Here is a 20599-nt window from a genome sequence, read left to right as displayed (position 1 = left end):
GTTTCTAAAACAAACTCACACAGCAGGATTTTGTTGTAGATAAAAAAACAATGGCTCCCATGACTTGGGAATTTTCTCCCAGGGCGTGGGGTGTCATTATTTTTTTTCCACTCCCTTACCACCAGGCTTTTCGTGGAGGTGAATGAAGGACAGGAAAAAATGCCTTTGTGCCGTCCACCATAAATAGGGCGGATGGTGTAAAGTCCTTCCTTTGAAGACTCCTACTCTGCAGGGCCATTGGAGGAATTATTACATTGATTCAGCTGACGTTTGTGATGGAGTATCCTGCTGCCAACCTCAAATCAGGCCCAAAGGAATATACTAGTTCCTCGCCTGTATTTTTTCGGAATAAAACATGACAAAGGCTTACATCCAAATTCCATGGCTTTAGCAAATTTTGAAATAGATCGCCAATCTATACAGTGGCATCTGAAGCACTTTCCTCATCTGTGAGATGTTTAGTTCCCAGGTGGGTTATAACCAGAAGGCACAGAAGGGGATATTTCTTACAGGTGACCTGAATCCCAACAAAAACATTCTAGCATGGTAGAGGATTAGGACTTGCTAGATAAGGATAAGAGTGCACACACTGCACACAAATAGTGCACCTCAATCCACACATGCATTAATGGCTTGGGAATTCCTGCACTGTTGTGTAATAAAGGCCTTCACTCTATGTGGGTATAGGGTAAGTTGAAATGGCAATCAAAACACCCTGCAAATCCACTAACCTTTGCAAACGTTTTTGTCACCAAATGGTTGGGAATCTTCAAACTGTGAAACATTGACATTACATTATATGGTAAATAAGTTCCAATAGTCAGTGACTAGCAATGTGTGAGAGATGTTTTTAAATCAACAAATAATGCCTGCTTAGTGTCAGTACCGAGATGACTTTTTTGGGGGAGAGTTGTTGCGCTACATTAACTGCCTCTTAACATAACATAACATAACATAAAATGTTTCGCATCAAAAACGATTTTAATGTGATATACAGAACTATGTATTATGTAAATTGGCCACAGTAGGTCCATGCCAAGCCGGATGCCATCTTGAATTAACAAGCAGCCATGATATGTGTATGTCTGTGTTTCTTGTCTCCTCGCATGCACCAAAATGTGCATTAATTAAATACTTTGTGATGACATACTGCTCCAGGAAGAACTCTGGAGGAAGCTTCCTTTTCAAAGTAGCTATTCAAGGATCTTCCTACCTGTGCCCCTGAAAGCCAATTAATTCCATAAGCTTGTCATTGTTTTCGGGGTAACTAGATTAGTACTTTCACATCTGTTGATGTTAGGTCAGTACTTCCTAAAATGTGGGTCGCGACCCATTAGTTGGTTGTGAGACAATTTTTGGTGGGCTGCAAAAGTTCAAACAATGAATGAAGATACCTTTAAATTCTGCATTAATCTTGGTACACTTGCTGCACTTGAAAGACAGAGGTCCAATGGCAGTCTGTCTTCTGACAAACTGCTGCTTATGTTTTTAACGTGGGGATTGGTGTTTACAAACTTCTCTCACTTTTCAGTCAGAGATAGAAAAGCAAAGTTAATTATTTGACAGTCTTGCTGGGATACAGGGTGTGTGAAAGGAAAGGCTGTACGATGGTATTTTTGTAACACACAACAAAGTGCAACTACCTTTAAATTAATTGTACACATTCAGCAGTTAGGAAAGCAAAAATGAAGAACATTTTGTTGTAATTCTGAAGTGTGATGGAAATAAAGATTTTAATGGGATTAAAACAAATCAAGACACTTTATTGGTGATGCACAAATGATAACTATTCACAGAAACCCAATTTCCACACATTATCATTTGTGTGCAATACCGCGTTTTAGCAATTAAACTTTATGTCTGTGCAAATTTAGAGGCCATTTCAATGAAAAATGTGCTGTCTGTAAATGGCAGTGTGCTATTACACAATGCTTTAGTTGAATCAAAAAATACCACGCTTCAAGTTAATTACTGCTAGTTTGTCATTCTAAAAATTAGGTGGCGGTTATAAAAAGTTTGGGAAGCATTGCATTAGGATAAATAGGGATTGATTATTATTATGTCGTTCAATATTGTTGCACATTGCTCTACAGTGATTGGTTCAGCCTATGAAGAATAGTATTTATTTTATGCTCACTACACAACTTTTACTCTATATTTTCCTATACAAGAAGCTCATTTCGGAAGTGAGTCATAGAGTTACCCCCCGCTCTTGGAAAGCTGTCCCTTGTCAGTCTATCCCTTGCCTAGAACTTAGAATTGTTTCCTCTGAAGATTAACTCTGTCACACCATCTGCTACATTTGACTGAGCCTTATGCTAATTCCATATATTTGATTCATTATGTATTTTGATTGAGTTCAAGACTAGGAGTATTTTTGTTTTCTATAGTAAACTTTAAATATTATATAAACCCTGATAGTTTCTAACCTTTACCTATTTCAAGAAGGCTTATTTCACTGATTATGTTGATTGATTTGCTGACTATCTAATCGTTTTAGGGTACATTGCTTCAGATGTTCTTGAATTATAAGGTACAGCGCTAAAAAAGGGGTCACTTATGAAATTATTTGATCATAAAAAGTATTCGTTAAAAAAGAATAAATCAAAATTTAAGGAAGAATAATCAGTCACGTGAAGGAAATTCAAAGGACATATATCAATCAAGACAGAAAAGAGAGGCAGGCTTATACCAAATTATATCTTATCAATCTCAATCATTTGTATTGTTGCTATAGGAAGAGCGGCCCCTCTGCTATGGTGGAGGAGCGTCGCCCGCTGTTGAAAGTAGAAAGATAAAGGGATAATAAAAGTACTTTATTATCCCTTTATTTTTCCACTTTCGTTTGCGGGACAGAGACAGCCTCCTCCACGTCAACAAGTGGAGGAGGAGTAGTAGTGTGCTTCTAAGTGTGGATGTCAGTTTGGCCGTCCTTCCAAGGCTGGCCAAAGTGACATGCGCACTTAGAAACTCTCCACCCTGCTGTATTTTACAGCCGGGTGGAGACCAAGCGCAGTATCCCACTCCCTCCCTGAATGGCATTCCTGCCGGCTCAGGCCAATCGTGCCACTTCTTTCATGTTGCGTAACAGCATGAAAGGAGCGCCTGGATTGGTTGAGGAGGGAAGAAGACAAGAGGCGGCAGGAGCGGTGGATCATCACGGAGGGCAGGTAGGTTTCCGCGTGCTGCCCCCCCCTCAAACCCCACCCCTTCCTGGAAGCAGCCGCAACTGTGCTATAGGTGCATTATATGTGGGATAAAACAACAATAAACCCAGTATACATTACTCCTGCGCACTGGTTTAAAGTTCATATGAGAGTCCCATAGATTAATGCACGAATATCCACCCTTTCAAGCACTGGGATCCATTTGATGTATATAGTCCTCAGTTCAAAGATATAGCAGTCCACATGTGAGAAGTGAAATAGCCTTGACGTTTTGGTCTCTTGGGTCATCAGTACCCAAGAACATCTTCAGGACCAACTATACTGTTAGGGTTTCATGCTGACCCGAATACATACAGGACTAATGAAATAATCATGAGAAAAAAGTAAAAAAAATTGTAAAGATCTGTCTAAGAAAATAAGTACCTTTGTGATACACGTGTTGCACCGCAAAACAGGCAATAGGTGGAGAATAAAAAGGTGCTAATTGGTGAAAATTCCAGTCAAAAATTCTCAATCCATATTTGCTAGCCAGTGATTATTATCAAAAAACAACTATTTAGTGGTAGTAGGAGACTTAAAAGAGTACTCACATGTAGCAGCAATGTCAGCTTGTACCAATGTATATACACAAAATTGACTACAAAAACATAAATAGAAATCACTGTTTTTGTTAATTAATGTAACCAAGAGCTATTTGAGATAAATCAACCATCATTATCTTACCAAGACTGAATCAAACAACTGCAGGTTAAGTATATTCCTGTCTAATTTAAGGCACATGTAAAGCTAAGAAATAGAAAAATGTCAATCATTACATTGGGCAAAGGAGACCCGAAGCATTTTGAAAAGGAGTATTTAAAAAGGAATCATACCTGTTAGAAATGGGATCTTTGGTTGGCAGTCAGGTTACCCCCTGTCCAAGCAAGGACCCTCACTCTAGTCAGGGTAGAGGAGAATCACCCTCAGTTAACCCCCGCTAACGCCCTTGGTAGCTTGGCACGAGCATGCCGGCTTAACTTAAGAAGCAATGTGTAAAGTATTTGTACAAACACACACAGTAACTCAGTGAAAACACTAGAAAATGACACAACACAGGTTTAGAAAAATAGATAATATTTATCTAAACAAACCAAGACCAAAACAACAAAAACTCAACATACACAAGTCAAGTTATAAATTTAAAAAGCAAAAGAGTCTTCAATCCTTTAGAAAACAGTGAGAACGTTGTTAACATACAAAAGTACCTGGGTAGCATCAAAATAAAGCTGCCCGTGCGAGCGTGCGTTGAAAAAGTCGATTTCTCGCACGTGAGAGCGTGCGTTGTTTCTCCTCCGGTCGGGTCGGCACGCGTCAATTCTTCTCTCCCGCAAGAGGGCGATGCTTCGATCCGGACGGGCACCTCGAGTCCAGGTAGGCTTTGCGTTGATTTTCCACGCCCAGCGATGTGTCGAAATCTGGTCTCACGGTGTCAAGAAATAGCGCTGCGTGGGGGCTTGCGTCATTAACAGCAGCCACTGCGGGTGTTGCGCGTTATTTCTCCAGCCACGTTGCATCGATCTCCCAGCCGCAATTCAGGTGGAGTGTCGATTTTAGCCGCGAGGCCGGCGCTGCATCCTTTTCAGCCGCAAAGCGTGTGGCGCATCGAAAGTTTCCCTGCATGGTGGTCTTTGCATGGATTTCTGTCCTTTTCCACCAGCTGCACCTTTCAAGGGCCCAGAGACAGGTTAGGGCACCACTTGGCAGGCAGGACTCTCAGCAGAAAGCCCAAGTGCTGGCAGAGAGAAGTCTTGAGATAAGCTGTCCCTGAGACTTCAACAACAGCCGGCAAGCTCAGTTTCAAGCCCTTGGAGATTCTTCACCAGTGGGAAGTCACAAAAAAGTCAGTCTTTGTCCTCTCTCAGGTAGAAGCAGCCACTGCAGGCCAACACAGCAAAGCACGGTCACAGGCGAAGAGGCAGTACTCCTCCTCCAGTTTCTCCAGCTCTTCTCCTTGGCAGAGGATCCTCTTGGTTTCAGACGTAATCTGATTTTCAGGGGTTTTGGGTGCTCTTCTTATACCCCTTTCTGCCTGTGAATTAGGCCTCCTTCAAAGAGAAGTCTCTGTTGTTTTCAAGATCCTGCCTTGCTCAGGCCAGGACCCAGACACACACCAGAGTGTTGGAGATTGCATTGTGTGAGGGCAGGCACAGCCCTTTCAGGTGTAAGTGACCACTCCTCCCCTCAGCCCAGTTGGCCCATCAGGATATGCAGGCTACACCCCAGCTCCCTTTGTGTTACTGTCTAGAGGAGAGGTGCAAACAGCCAAACTGTCAAACTGACCCAGACAGGAAATCCGCAAACAAGCACAGTCACAGAATGGTTTAAGCAAGAATATGCCTACTTTCTAAAAGTGGCATTTCAAACACACAATCTAAAAACCAACTTCACTAAAAGATGTATTTTTGAATTGTGAGTTCAGAGACCCCAAACTCCACATGTCTCTCTGCTCCCAAAGGGAATCTGCGTTTTCATAATATTTAAAGGCAGCCCCCATGTTAACCTATGAGAGAGATAAACCTTTCAAGAGGGAAAACCAAATTTGGCAGTATTTCATTGTCAGGACATGTAAAACACATAAGTACATGTCCCAACTTTAACATACACAGCACCCTGTCCATGAGGCTACCCAGGGCCTACCTTAGGGGTACCTTATATGTATAAAAAGGGAAGGTTTAGGCCTGGCAAGTGGGTACACTTGCCAAGTCGAATTGGCAGTTTAAGACTGCACTCACAGACACTGCAGTGGCAGGTCTGAGCCATTTTTACAGGGCTACTAATGAGGGTGGCACAACCAGTGCTGCAGGCTCACTAGTAGCATTTGATGTACAGGCCCTGGGCACTTCTAGGTCACTTTACTAGGGTCTTACCAGTAAATCAAACATGCCAATCATGGATAAGCCAATGTACACATATAATTTATACAGGGAATGCTTACACTTTAGCACTGCTCAGCAGTGGTAAAGTGTCCAGAGCAAACAAAACAGCAAAAACAGAGTCCAGCACACAGAAACAACCTGGGAAGTAGAGGCAAAAAGTTAGGGAAGACCATGCCAATGATGCCAAGTCTAACAATACCTTTGCTGAATAATCAAGCAAATGCAGAGTAGCGGTCATCAGTCAACCCTGCAAACTATCAGGAGGCAGCGGCGTCATCATTATAACACCGACACCTAATTAGAAACAATCAAATCAAATCAATGTTTATAAAGCGCAGCTACTCATCCGTAAGGGTCTCAAGGCACTGAGGGGGTTTGTCCTCTGAGCGTCAGTGAGAAAGGCGAAGGATCTCCCACCAGCCGAAGTCTTCCGTATGCGGGGTATGGTGGCTAGTGCTTGTTGAGCGGAGAGGTCTTTTGGGGGAGTTGAAGGTGATGCAGTGGTTGATTTAGGCAGGTCTTAGGTCGTGGAGGGCTTTGTATGCAAGTACTAGAAGTTTGAAGTAATCCTTTTCTCAATAGGAAGCCAGTGGAGGTCCCTTAGGTGACTGGAGATGTGTTTGCAGCGGGAAATGTCCCGAATGAGTCTGGCGGAGGCATTTTGGATGTCCTGTAGTTTCTTCAGGTTCTTCTGGGTGGTGCCGGCGTAGAGGGCGTTGCCATATTTGAGTCTGCTGGTAACCAGGGTTTGGGTCACAGTTCTGCGGCAATCCTTTGGGATCCATTTGTAGATCTTCTGGAGCAGTTGGAGAGTATGAAAACAGGAGGATGTGACTGAATTGACTTGGCGGGTCATGGTAAGTGATGAGTCCAGGATGAAGCCGAAGTTGCGTGTGTGCTCTGTAGGGGTTGAGGGGGTGCTGAGGATGGATGGCCACCAGGAGTCGTTCCAGTCTGATGTGGAGGGTCCCAGGATGAGGATCTTGTCAGAGTTTAGCTTGAGGCAGCTATCCTTCATCCTGCCCGTGACGACTTCTATCCCGTTATGGAAATTCTTCTTGGCAGTTGTGGAGTTTTCGGCCAGAGAGGATGATCACTTGGGTGTCGTCAGCGTAGAAGACGATGTTCAGTCCATGGTTCCTGATGATGGATGTGAGAGGGGCCATGTAGATGTTTAAGAGTGTGGGGCTCAGGGAGGAACCCCGTGGAACTCTGCAACTGATCTCCGTAGGTTCTGACAGTTAAGGCAAAAGTCTGACTCTCTGAGTTCTGCCAGACAGAAAGGAACGTATCCATTGTAGAGCCTTTCTGCCGAGGCCGGCTGCGTGGAGTATGGGAAGAGGGTGAGGTGTGAGAACGTGTTGAAAGCGGCCGATAGGTCCAGTAGGATGAGGGCTGCTGTATGGCTGTGGTCAAGGAGTTAGCAGATGTCATCTATGGTGGCGAGGAGGGCGCTCTCCGTGCTGTGGTTGCTCCTGAACCCTGATGGAGATGTCCAGAATGTTGTTGTCCTCGATGTGCTTGCAGAGCTGAGTGTTGATGGCCTTTTCGATGACCTTGGCTGGGAAAGGCCGCAGAGAGACAGGGAGGTCATTCTTGAGGTCCAGAGGATCGGCAGCGGGTTTCTTCAGGAGCAGGAGGATCTCGGCATGCTTCCAGTCCTCTGAGAAGGTGGCTGCACCTATAGAGCACTTGAGGGTGTGGTGGAGCTCAGGTGAGATAGAGGTGTTGGCTTTGTTGAAAATGTGGTTAGGACAGGGCTCCAGATTGGATGCTGCTCATGATGGTGCGGGTCTCATCTATGGTGAGGGTGGTCCAGCGGTGCAAGATCTGCAGTGGTTCGAGGTGTCGTAGCTGGGAGGTTGTAGGAGGGCTCAGAGTGTCTTGGAGTCTGAAGCTGTTGTATATGTCTTTGATTTTCTGGTGGAAGAAGGTGGCTAGTCTGTCTCAGAGGTCTTGAGATGGAAGTATGTTTGCTGTTTCTGATTGGGGTTTGGCAAACTCCTTGACCACGGTGAAGTGCTCTTTCGTGTTGTAGGCGGTGGCACTGATATAATCCTGCAGGGCGGCTTTCCTGGTGATTCTAATGACGTGGTGGTGCAATTTGGTGGCAGGTAAGAAGGCCTCATAGTCCTCCAGGGACTTGCTGTTTCTCCAATTTTTCTCTAGCTGCCTGGAGTACGGGGAGAACCAGCTGGCCTTCTTGAGGTGGTGTTGGATAAGGTCTTGCGGATAGGTGCTAGGGAGTTGGCGCATTCGGAGATCCATTGATGGGAGTTCTGTGCTGAGATATTAGCGTCTGCGGTGAGGGGCAGGAGAGACCTGCTGAGGGTGTTGGTGAGCTGTTCCTCAGTGATCTGGTTCCATTTTCTGCTTGGGGCTCAGAGTTTGCAGAGGTGGATCGTCGGTGAGGTGATGGTGAAATGGATGCAGTGGTGGTCACTCCAGTGAAGCGTGGAGGTGCTGTTGATGGAGATGTTGTTGCTGGTGGAAAAGACAGCGTTAAGTGTGTGTCTAGCGAGTTGTGTTGACTAGGTGACTAGTTGCTTTAGTCCTATTGTGGCGAGGTTACCAAGCAGGGAAGCGGTGTAGGTGTCATTGCCATTGTCAATGTGGTAGGTGAGGCCACTGAGGAAGAAGTAGTTCGAGAAGGCGAGTGCATGAGGAGAGATGATGTCAATGATGGAGTCGCTGAAGGCTGAACGGAGGAGGGTGGCCTGTAGATGAGGATGCCGCAGAAGGTTGACTTGGGGGTGGTGTGAATCTGGGAATGGAGGTGCTCCATGAGTGGGGAGTGTTCATCTGCATTGGTTGTCAGGCGGAGGGTGGATTTGTGTACAATGGCCTGGTCAAGACAGACGGTCTTTGCGGAGCAGTTTGTAGTTGCTAGGGATGGTGATGTCCGGTGCAGACACTGGGTTTGTCCATGTCTCGGTGAGAAAGGCGATGTCCGGGCGGGTGGAGTCTAGAAGGTCCCAGAGTTCTACACTGTGTTTGTGGAGGGATCGTACATTGAGAAAGATGCAGCTGAGGTGCTCAGGGTTGGTGTTCGGTGGCTCAGTGGCGGGATGGTCCAGAGCTTGGTGTAGGGCAAGGGTGAGGTGGCAGTAGAAACAGGAGAATGGTCCATGGGTGTTCCTAGGTGATGCGAAATAGCAGGCGGCGAAGTGTCCTGTGTTCAGTGCGTGGAGGGTCTCCAAGTTGTAGTGATGGAAGGTTGGAGGACCAGGGTTTGTGATGCTAGGCATGGTCCAGGAGCAGATGGGTGCAGACGGGCTTGCTTTTGGCGTGCCAGCGGTGCATCCGCAGCGGCCACCATTAAGAAGGGGAGGGAGGTGCGGGAATCCGGTCAGCTGGGAGGTGGGAAAGCGTTTCGCTGGAGGGGGGGGGCAGGGGCAGCAGGGCCAGGGAACGAAGCGTGGGCAGTGAAAAGGCTGAAAGGAGAGAGAAAGAGACAAGAACGAAAAGAAAGAAAAAAAGAAATAAAGATGACATAAGAAATAGCAAAAAGAAAAGAGACAGCAGATACTTACACTCAGATGTCCACTTGGCCACCAGGGATGAGGCGCAGGCAGGACCCTGCGGGTGGAGGTGGGCCTGGAACTGAGAGTCAGGCAGGCTCTCAGTTCGCATGCAGCAGAGGCAGCAGCAAACAGGTGGAGCTGCACAGAGGAGGGCGAACAGAAGCTCAGAGGAGTCGCCCTCTCAGTGTGCAGCGGCCGCCATTACAAAGGGGAGTGAGGCGGGGGGGGTCCGGTCAGGTGGGAGGCGGGAGGGTGGGAAATCGATTCACGGGATGGACGGGACAGGGCCCAGGGGTAGCAGTAGCAGGGAACGGAGCTCTGGCAGAGTAAAAGGCTAAAAGGAGAGAGAAAGAAAAAAGAATGAAAATAAAGGAACAAATAAAGATGACCGAAACAAATTGCAAAAAGAAAAGCGACAGCAGATACATACACTCAGATGGCCACTAGGCCACCAGGGATGAGGCGCAGGTCGGAGCCTGCGGGTGGAGTTGGGCCTCAAACTGAGAGTCAGGCAGGCTCTCAGTTCGCTCGCAGCAGAGGCAGCTGCAGCAGCAAACAGGTCAACAATCAATTGGTGTGCTGCATAGCACGCGTAGCTCAGCATGTTGGCACGCTCGGTATGGCTGCCATCTTAGGTGAACTATCCACCCCAATGCAGGGAATGAAATTCAACGTGGTCACTGAAACTTGAAAAAAGATATTAGTATGTTAGGTAATTAATCTAGATATGATCTTAGCCATTCAAATGATAGACAGACATGTCTCTGATGACCATTGACCACTGACTGTATTAATGTGTTCACTAGTGGGTGTAAGTAAACATACTATAGCGCCTACGGCCATTTTGGGTGAATTAACTACCCAAAGATAGGCATAAAGATAAACATGATCATTTAGACTATAAACAAATGCCTGGCTGGGTGAGCAGACTGCTTCCGAAAAATGGGGCAGTCCATTCCTGCACGAGCATGATGGTTAGTAGTTGTGTTGTTAATAGCAGCATGGCAGGGGTAATCTGCGGTGCAAGGTGCAGTGGCCTCCTGACGAGAGCCCTGGCACTTATTTTTTTACAAATTAAACTCTGCCTCAAAGTACAAGATTAACAAAAGTAAAAATATTTCTAACAAAATAAAACAGTCATCATATAGTTGGTTCAGTGGCTACAATATTAACAAGATTTTGACAACAACTTAATACAAAAATGTGTAGGCGAGTGACTCAAGGATGTCCCATGGTGTCAATACTAACACAGGCTTAACTGGGTCAATGCAAAACTAGTAAGGAAAGAATAAGCTTAAATAAATAGCTCCCAATCCTGACACAATCGAGCACACATTATAGACATCACAGATCAGCATCATTAAGGTCACATAGTCGCTAGTGTAGACCATTCAAAAGCTATATTTAAACCTTTATCGATACTGTTAACTTTCCATATCCATTTGTTTTCATATAACTAGCGGGCTCTCTGTATTAGTGTTTGTAATGACTACTTCGATCACTTCTATGACCCATCATTTCTGGTCTCCTGGGGAGTGATTGTGTGGAAGACAGAGGTCTACAAGTGTGCATCTGCAGGCCTGCACCTGATTCTTGACTGGTGTTGCAACGTGCGTTTACGTATTTGCTCTGTTGTCTTTACAATATATCGCAAGCCACAAGTGCACACAATGCAATAGGTAACATTTTTTGTGTTGCAGTTTGAGAATTTTTTAAGGGAAAAATGACATCCATTTACTGTAAATTGCTTAAGTACTCTACATGTGTCACAGGCCATGCCCCAGCCCCAATCCTGCATAAGAGATGTATCTTAGATTAGCAGGTGCGATAGTGTCAGAAAATGCAATACAGCATATGTATGTTGTCAGCGGATATGATGGTATGAATGGAATATTACGGTATCCTGGGCATCTCTTTTCTGTTTCTCTATATGTTACACGAACAATGCTAATAAAGATAATTAAAACATCGATGGGATTGGTGCAAAGCTCAAAGTTGGACATGGTGGGTGTTTGGTCTGATTAAAATAAAATGTGGTGTGCGACAACTTTTCTATGCAAACCTTTGTTGACAGGGTGGCCATTAATTAGTCATCTTATACTGAACTCAGTTTGCTGGAACGATGAGGTGGGCTCAGAATTCCATCCTGGCTGGAAGGAAGTTCATCTGGTGGACATGAGGGTCTGTTTACAATCCAGGACACCCAATCCATGTGTGAAGAAGGATGTCTAATGGCTCCATTTTAGAACAGGTCAAGCTCACCACAGCAAAAGCTCAGGTTCTGCAGTCACATTGAGTTGGCTCAGTGGGTTGATGCTCCTACTGTTGAGACTAGGATGTCAAACTGGAAAAGCACGCAACGCTAAAAGCACACTAGGAAAACTATATTTTGCAGCTCGGTGTGAGTTTCAATTCCATGTTCACAGTCTAAGCTCCAGATGTGTTCAAAATAACTAACTGTTCTTTTGTAGACCTTACTCAAGTCAACCTTCACTGTGCTGGCGGAAGTACCTGCTGAACAACAAGTTCCCTCTGGAAGGTGCTCTCGGTTCCCCCGCTGATGCCAGAGGTGCCTCGAGCTGTTGACTCTCCACAGGGTCAGTTCCAGAAGAGGTGACTGGGCGAGCAGTCCCAGCAGTGTGGCCACACTTCAGACGAGTCCTGGGAGCAGGGAATGCTCTGCCCGGCACATGAACCCGCAGAGGCCTGTAACTTGTGCACGGTGGCCTGCCAAGGTATTAACAATACATCAAAAGCGAATGTCAGTAATTTGTTGTAATCTAACACGCTTCCTCCGAAACAGCAGCCATTTCCACACATTGATGCACTGGTACTATAGTGCGCACACAAAGGAGTCAGAGTATTTTAAACAGGTCCAGTGGTCTGCTAAGGCGACTGTGCGCAGCCGCCTTATGGCATAACTCCAAGGACCCACATAAGGGTGTTCTATTGCAAAAAAGGGACCTCAAAACAGTCTTTATTTTCAGTGGAGGGGGAAGGTCTAAGGCCGTATTTAGACTTTTTTAGCGCCGCCTTTGCGTCGTTTTTTGGCGCAAAATCGGCGCAAACACAAATACAATTGTATTTGTAAGTTTGCGCCGATTTTGCGTCAAAAACGACGCAAATGCGGCGCTAAAAAAGTATAAACATTGGCCTAAATGGCAAAAGGTGGCTTTGTTGAGGGCTTTGAAAATCTTTGTGTAGGAGCCCATGCAAAGCAAATCAGAGAGGCCACTTGTACAAGGGAGTACCATGTTAGCCAGATGAAGGTACGAAGTGCTTAAAGACCCCGGCCCATATTTATACTTTTTGACGCAAAACTGCGCCAACGCAGTTTTGCGTAAAAAAAATTAGCGCCGGCTAACGCCATTCTGAAGCGCCATGCAGGCGCCGTATTTATTGAATGACGTTAGCCGGCGTTAGCCGCCGGCGTCGTCTGGTGTGCGTTAAAAAAAACTACGTACACCAGGCAGCGCCGGCGTAGGGGGATATGGGGCTTGGGCGTCAAGAAATGGGGCAAGTCAGGTTGAGGCAATTTTTTCGCCTCAACCCGATTTGCGCCATTTTTTTTCACTCCCAACCCCCATAGAAATGACTCCTGTCTTAGCAAAGACAGGAGTCATGCCCCCTTGCCCAATGGCCATGCCCAGGGGACTTCTGTCCCCTGGGCATGGTCATTGGGCATAGTGGCATGTAGGGGGGCACAAATCAGGCCCCCCTATGCCACAAAAAAATAAATAAAAAATACTTACCTGAACTTACCTTAATGTCCCTGGGATGGGTCCCTCCAGCCTTGGGTGTCCTCCTGGGGTGGCCAAGGGTGACAGGGGGTGTCCCTGGGGGCATGGGAGGGCACCTCTGGGCTCCTTCAGAGCCCACAGGTCCCTTAACGCCTGCCTTTTGCAGGTGCTAAAAAACGGCGCAAAAGTGGCCGTACGTCATTTTTTTTGACCCGCCCACTCCCGGGCGTGATTTTTGCCCGGGAGTATAAATCCGACACACATGCCTCGGAGTCGATTTTTTAGACGGGAACGCCTACCTTGCATATAATTAACGCAAAGTAGGTGTCCACGCTAAAAAATGACGCTAACTCCATGGACTTTGGCGCTAGACGCGTCTAACGCCAAAGTATAAATATGGAGTTAGTTTTGCGTCGGAATTGCGTCAAAAAAAACGACGCAATTCCGGCGCAAACAGAGTATAAATATGCTCCCCCGTTTCTCCCAGCCGGAACACCCCTGCTTCCAAACACTGGATACAGTGACACTTAAAAATGAAGCCTAAGCCTCCTTGTGAAAGCTATGTACAGCACATCACTGCTCATGCCTGAAGCACGCCCCCTTGCGTTTATCCAGTGCACCTACCCCTGTGATATCCATAATTAATTAGCCAGATGTAGGAAGGTATTGCCCAATGACAGAGGTCTTGCCAGGATTATCATGTTGGTAATCAGAAGAGAATAATCATTACTGAGTTACCATAGGTGTGACTGAACTCCATCCTACTCACCGGCTTTTGCCTAGCTCCAGTGACCAGTCGGTTCCTAAAAAGAGGAAAAAAAGGAGCGGAATCACCACCAGGCTTTCAATCAGCTCAGGCCAATGCATGTCCTAGGGATATTTGCATCAAGGGGGCAGTGTGGATGGGGTGCATTGTGCGGGCCTACAGAGAGTTTGGTTAGGCCGGTACCTAGGGACCCTTCTGATACAAAGAGCCCTGGTAAAATGTAGGTGCTAGAAAAAGGTGATGCTTTGCTCAAAGGTAGGACATCTTGGAAAAAGAAAACATCTTGGAAACAATCCATCTTGCAGTATGTCCTCAACTGATGGTATTCTAAAACATGCAGATTGTAATTGTAGATAAAAAAAGACTTGTCTAGAAGGGCAGAATATTCTGTGCTCAGCCTAAACAAATAACCTGGCAATCTTATGCGGCACCTTCTCAGCCGAGGAGGAATGGAAGTGCAGGCAGAAGGTGAGAGGGTTGCGCTATGGTTCAATTCACGCGCCACATTTGTAGTGGAGTTTGGGTGGATTCTTGATATCACCTTATCACAGTGGAAGACAGTTTTAGGTAAACATGGGACTGAAGCTGCTGCCGGGCGTAGAGGAATCGCAAAGCCTATCTTCTCGAAGAGTCATTTGGATTCACACCACAGGATTGACTGGAACGTCTTCCAAACGAGGGGTGACAAGAAAGAATTTACAACCCAGTTAATAAGTCAAATTTACTATGGGAAAAGGGCAGAGGCAGGCTGCTACATCAAGGAAGACGGAGCATTACTGCTTTTCTGGACTTTTTGGGCCAATGGTGTCAGAGGGAAGGTTCAGGGAGAGACTGCTCACCCTCAAGCTGTTCTTCAGCAAATTCAGGCCCCGTTGATCCATCGGTAAATTTCTTGAAATTGTTCAGGGAGGGCAAAGAGGTTCAACTGGAATGACACATATGACAAAATAGATTTCAGGACATTCTGAATCATATTCTACTCGCAGGGCGTGAAAACTCCTGCGTTGTCAGTTCACAAGTAGATTGTGCAATCCTGTGTTGTGAGACATCAGTAGGGGGATGTCCATGTTCCTTGGACCAGCAGAAGCTGTCACAATTCATTCTCACTGGGTGTGACCTCTATGTAGATGGAGAGGGTATGCACAATGAGAAGGTCTAGTGACAGATTCTGTTGGCTGATGGTAATTGGGATGCAGTCAGTGATGTCTTTACTCTCCATACAATGGCAAGCGGTGTAGCACAAAAGCAGAATGAGTCTATCCTTTTAGTTGTAATTCTTGTATTGTTTCTTGTATGAACCAGAATGAAAGGAGAAATACTAATTTACCTTTCAACACCATGGTGCAGATAACTGGGGGAACACAAGAGTTTTGGCTAATCAAGGACCATTGGTGGTAGGTGAGTGAAAACCTTCCTTCCCCGGGGTGAGGTGCTTCTCAATAGGTGAAAGGACAAGGGAGGGGCTGTACTATGAAACCACTGGATTTGGCCTCAGATGCTGCAGGCTTGGACTTCCCTTCGTAGAAACTCTTCTTGGCTTGGGCAGGGAGGCTGCTTGTTGAAGGATTAGCAGTAGACTCAGAGTGAATGCGCAACCTCACCATGAAAGACCAAAAAGCTTTGGTGAACAGAAACGAGGAAATAGTGCTGGCCGGTATTGACTGGAAGGAGCTCAGTGTTTTGGATATGTCCTTCCATTATTGCCACAGAAGCACATATGTCAGGCATTGGCATGGTTCTACACAGAGACCGGTGTTTAAGGCAAGAGAAGCAGCACTGATCCATGCATTTCCGGGATGCTTAAATCTTCAGGTGCCATATTTACATTCAGAATTAATTAGCCATGCAATGCCATGGGGCTCACATTAACCCTATATTTAATATCATCTCTTATGACCCCCAGCCCTGTGCCCATAACAGTGCAACTACGATGTAGTTTAATCAGTGTTTGTAGAGAAACTTTACATCCCATGGTCCTGGACAATGCTTTGTTGTTCTTCTCTAATGAGACACTGGTCCTTCCTCTGGGTAAGACATCCATCCTCAGTATTCATTTTTACTCCTCCTGCAGTTTCAACAGCTGTGAACTTGGCAACCAAACTCATGACACAAGCGGAGACCATAGCTGCCCATTAAGGAGTTAGAATGCCCATTAAGGAGTTAGAATTAGTCCTGTCGGAGGAAGGACCACAGGACATGTAGCTGTTCTTCCCATATCTCTTCAGTGATTTGGTCTTCACGTCCACGTGTGAAAGAGATGCCTCTGACTTCAAGATATACGCTACGACTTACAATGATCAGTCAATGTGGCTGACTTGCAGGTGCAAAAATGGTCTTACTTCTGGATAAACATTTTAAGATCTGGTCTAAAGTTAGCTCTAGCTGTCTTTCTAGTGACCTGTAACAAAAACGCATAAATGAATGCATACATATACATCTGTGTCACCCGCCTTCATCTATTGTCTGCAGACAAGTCATTGACACTTTGTGCTGCCAACAACAACATACGGCATGGTGCAGTGGGTTAGCCCACATCAGCCATCAGGTGCACTGCAATGTAATTGACAGCATTTTCCTAACCACATATGGATAGCCGCCAAAAAATGAATGTGCATCAGTGCCTGGGCTTTCATCCAATGTCTCCTTTCCCAGGTTCCCTTTTGTTTCTTTAACCAGCTTCCCTTTGATTTTTATTTATTAATGTTTTTTTTTTTTTCTTTAACAGGAACCAGCAACGCCACAGGCAGTGCTATAAATATATAAAAAAACTCACAACGACCTCACACTACAAACCAAGGGATTAGGAATTGATGGTTCAGGGTGAGGCTTTTTTCACATCTTCCAAGTCTTTCTTAGGCTTCATGCTGAGGGAAGGTTTCATCAGTGCGATAGAAGAGGACACCAAGGCAAGGATGTCTTACCCAGAGGAAGGGCCAATGTCTCATTAGAAAACAACAAAGCCTTGTCCAGGACCGTGGGATGTATAGTTGCTCTACACATACAGATTAAACTACATTGTAGTTTCACTGTAGTAGGCACAGGACTGGGGGTCATAAGAGATTATATTAAATATAGGCGTAATGTGAACCCCATGGCATTGCAAATTAAGATTTTTAGGTCTAGCCTATAGACATATTTAGCTGTTTCGCTTGCCTCATACTGTTTCAACAAATCATTAAAAAAATATTTGCAGATACATATACATAGAGGGGCTTTCTATGAACACTCATTTATCTGTTCAAGTGTAACCAACATCATGCTTTCATCCACCACAGCCTACAACGTGGGTCAAAGGGCAACCCCCTGCAGCCAATGCTCTCTTCACTGTGACAGCATTTCGCTCTTGCTCATTTACCTAGAATGTAGCCCACTTCAGTGCTAGATCTGTTGGTAACTCTCTGCCTTCATTTCAGTTCCTATTCAATCAATCAATCAATCAATCAATCAAAAAAATGTATAGAGCGCGCTACTCACCCGTGAGGGTCTCAAGGCGCTTGTGTGGGGGGGGGGATGAGGGAGGGGTTACTGTTCGAACACCTTTCTGATGGGTTATTTCTGTGAAGGGTAATTTGTTTACTTTTTTGCAAACATATCGAGACTACCATTGGGCATTTCTACATTGTTCCTTTTCAGGTTACAGCCTACCAGACAGCACAGCTGTCCGGTTTGCTAAACACATTTTGAGAATTCCCAGAGAATTGACCTAGGAATGCATTCCGCTGGTTGATTACCATTGGCTTTGTGGTTTGTAACTCACACTTTCTGGCTTTCCATTTGCTGGCTTTATTTGCTCTAGGCTCTCCAGGTTCATTTTGTCCCTTCCATTGCCTAAACCGTGTTTTCGGCATTCTTTCACAAACTACACTTTCTGTTACCAGACCTTTACATCTTGTTCTTATCTCGTCACATGTGATGTGCATTCAAAGACCGAGGTCAAATGTCAGGCGCTGTCTTGCAAGGGTGCTTGTTTACTTTTCTTCTCTGACTTCAAAGTGTGAGGATTTATGCAACAATCTTGCTGGATACTGGGGGTAGGAAAGAGTTTTTTTCTAGCACACAACAGCATCCAAATGAACCGTGTAGGTATTTCAGAACATATCAGAATTATGATTGTCGAAATTAAGTACATTGTTTGTTATTTCTGAAGTGTGTTGGAAACAAATACTTTATTATGATCAACTAGGTGATGCAATTTCCACTCATTTTCATCTGTGCACTGTATAGTTTTATTGCTAAAACTTTGATTGTGCAAAGGTAATGGTCAGTTCAATTAAAAATGTGTTGCCTGTCATGGCAGTGTGCTACCACACCATGGATACTCAACTCTATGCTGCTCTACTCTACTCTGCACCACCCCTGCACTCTACTCTGTGCCACTTTACTTTACACCACTCCACTCTGCACCACTCTACTCTACACCACTGCACTCTTCGCTACTTCAAGCTACACCTCTCTACTGTACCCTGTACCACTGTGCTCTATGCCAGTGCACTCTTCGGCACTCTACTCTACACCACTGCACCCTTTGCCATTGCACTCTACATCACACCAATCTACTCTGCACAACTCCACTCTGCGCCACTCTACTCTTCGCCACTTTGCAACACTGCACTCTACGCCACTGCACTCTATGCCAATACACTCTATGCCAAAGCACGTTACTCTTTACCACTCAACTCTATCCCCCTGCACTCTACACCAATCCACTGTACGCCACTCTAATCTACTCTGTACCACTGCACTCTACACCACTTGATCTATGCCAGGAACACTCAAAGGATGGCCCAGGGGCCGCAAACGGCCCTGCTGACCTTTACATGTGGCCCCCTAGTCCACAACAGCACTGAACGTGACTCAGCCCGATCATTAAAAAATGTTAAATAAATAGCCAAGCATTTATTTAAAGGTTAATTTAAGTTAAAGAAAGAGAAAAGAGGGTGTCCTGCACAGCTTAAATTTAGAAACACCTTTATTTTTGAAGACATATTGCAGCAAAAGTGTAAAAACATGATAAAGTCTGTTCAAAATTCAAAAAGTGTATATCATTAACATACAGAACCAGTTCACCTTAGTACATCAGATTATATCAGTGCATCAATAAGTATTTTTTTAAAGTGATAGTTTACAAACATGAATTTAGAAGCTGTCACTCTCCGACCCCACACCCTGACACCTATGCCAATAGTGAAATAAATGGCAAGACAGTCATGTGTACTCTTTGAGTGACCTGGGTTATATTATACATGAACAATATTATGGTTTATTAAATCAAAAACAGAAGAATGTTTTGTACAGCTCACATCCTGAAGTCATGTATTTCAAGATTCCCATATCCAACGTCACCCACCTGGCATCAATGCGGCCCTCCGACACATCACAGACCAAACTTGGTGGTCTCTGGGAAAATGTTTGCGAGTACCAATGCTCTATGCCCTTACACTCAATGCCACTCCACGCAAATGCACTCTACCTTGCACTATTCCACTTGACGTCACTTCACTGTACTCTGAAACAATCTACTTCATGCCACTGCACTCTAAGCCACTCTACTTCACTCTGCATCACTCCACTCTATTCCAATACATTCTAACCCATTATGCACTGCACTCTATGCCAATGCACTCTACACAACTGCCCTCCATGTCACTGCACTCTACGCCACTGCACTCTACTCTGTATCACTGTACTCTATGCAACTGCTCTCCATGTCACTCTAATTAACTCTAGACCACTGCACTCTGACACTCTACTCTGCAACACTGCACTCTCTGCCACTGAACTCCAGGCCACTCTACTACGCACTACTCATCTCTACACCACTGCGCTCCATGCCACTGCTCTCTGTGGCACTATACTCTACTCTGCACCACTCTATGATACTCTACACTGCACCACTCTATGCCACTGCATTCTATGCCACTCAACTCTACTCTACACCACTGCCCTCTGCATCACTCAACTCTATGCCACTCCACACTGCACCAGTCTGTGCCACTCTGCACCACTGCACTCTATGCCACTCTACTCTATTCTGCTCTACTCTGCCCTACTCCACTCTGCACCACTCCACTCTGCACCACTGCAATGTACCATGCACCACTGAAATCTACGCCACTGCATTCTGCAAAGCTGCATTGTATGCCCCTGAATTCAATCCCAGTGCACTCAATGCCACTGCACTCTATGCCATTATACTCTGCAACACTCTACGCCAACGCACTATACACCAGTCCACTCTACTCTATGCCACTCCAGTGTTTGACACTCTACACTACTCCGCACTATGCCACTCCAGTACACAACATTCTGTGTCAGTCCACTCTACAAAACTCCACACCACTCTCGTCTATGCCATCAACGTTTACTGTACAGTAGCCACGCTGGCGAACAACATGGCTAAAACACATTGGCAAAGCCAATAACTCTTGCATTGGCAAGACCTATTGGCTTTGCCAATGCTTGTTTTTAGCTTTACATTTTTAATACC

This window comes from Pleurodeles waltl, chromosome 9 (genome assembly GCF_031143425.1).
Source record: "Pleurodeles waltl isolate 20211129_DDA chromosome 9, aPleWal1.hap1.20221129, whole genome shotgun sequence".
NCBI classification, from domain to species: domain Eukaryota; kingdom Metazoa; phylum Chordata; class Amphibia; order Caudata; family Salamandridae; genus Pleurodeles; species Pleurodeles waltl.
The sequence above is the reverse complement of the archived record's forward strand: the minus strand, read 5'-3'. Positions refer to the sequence as shown.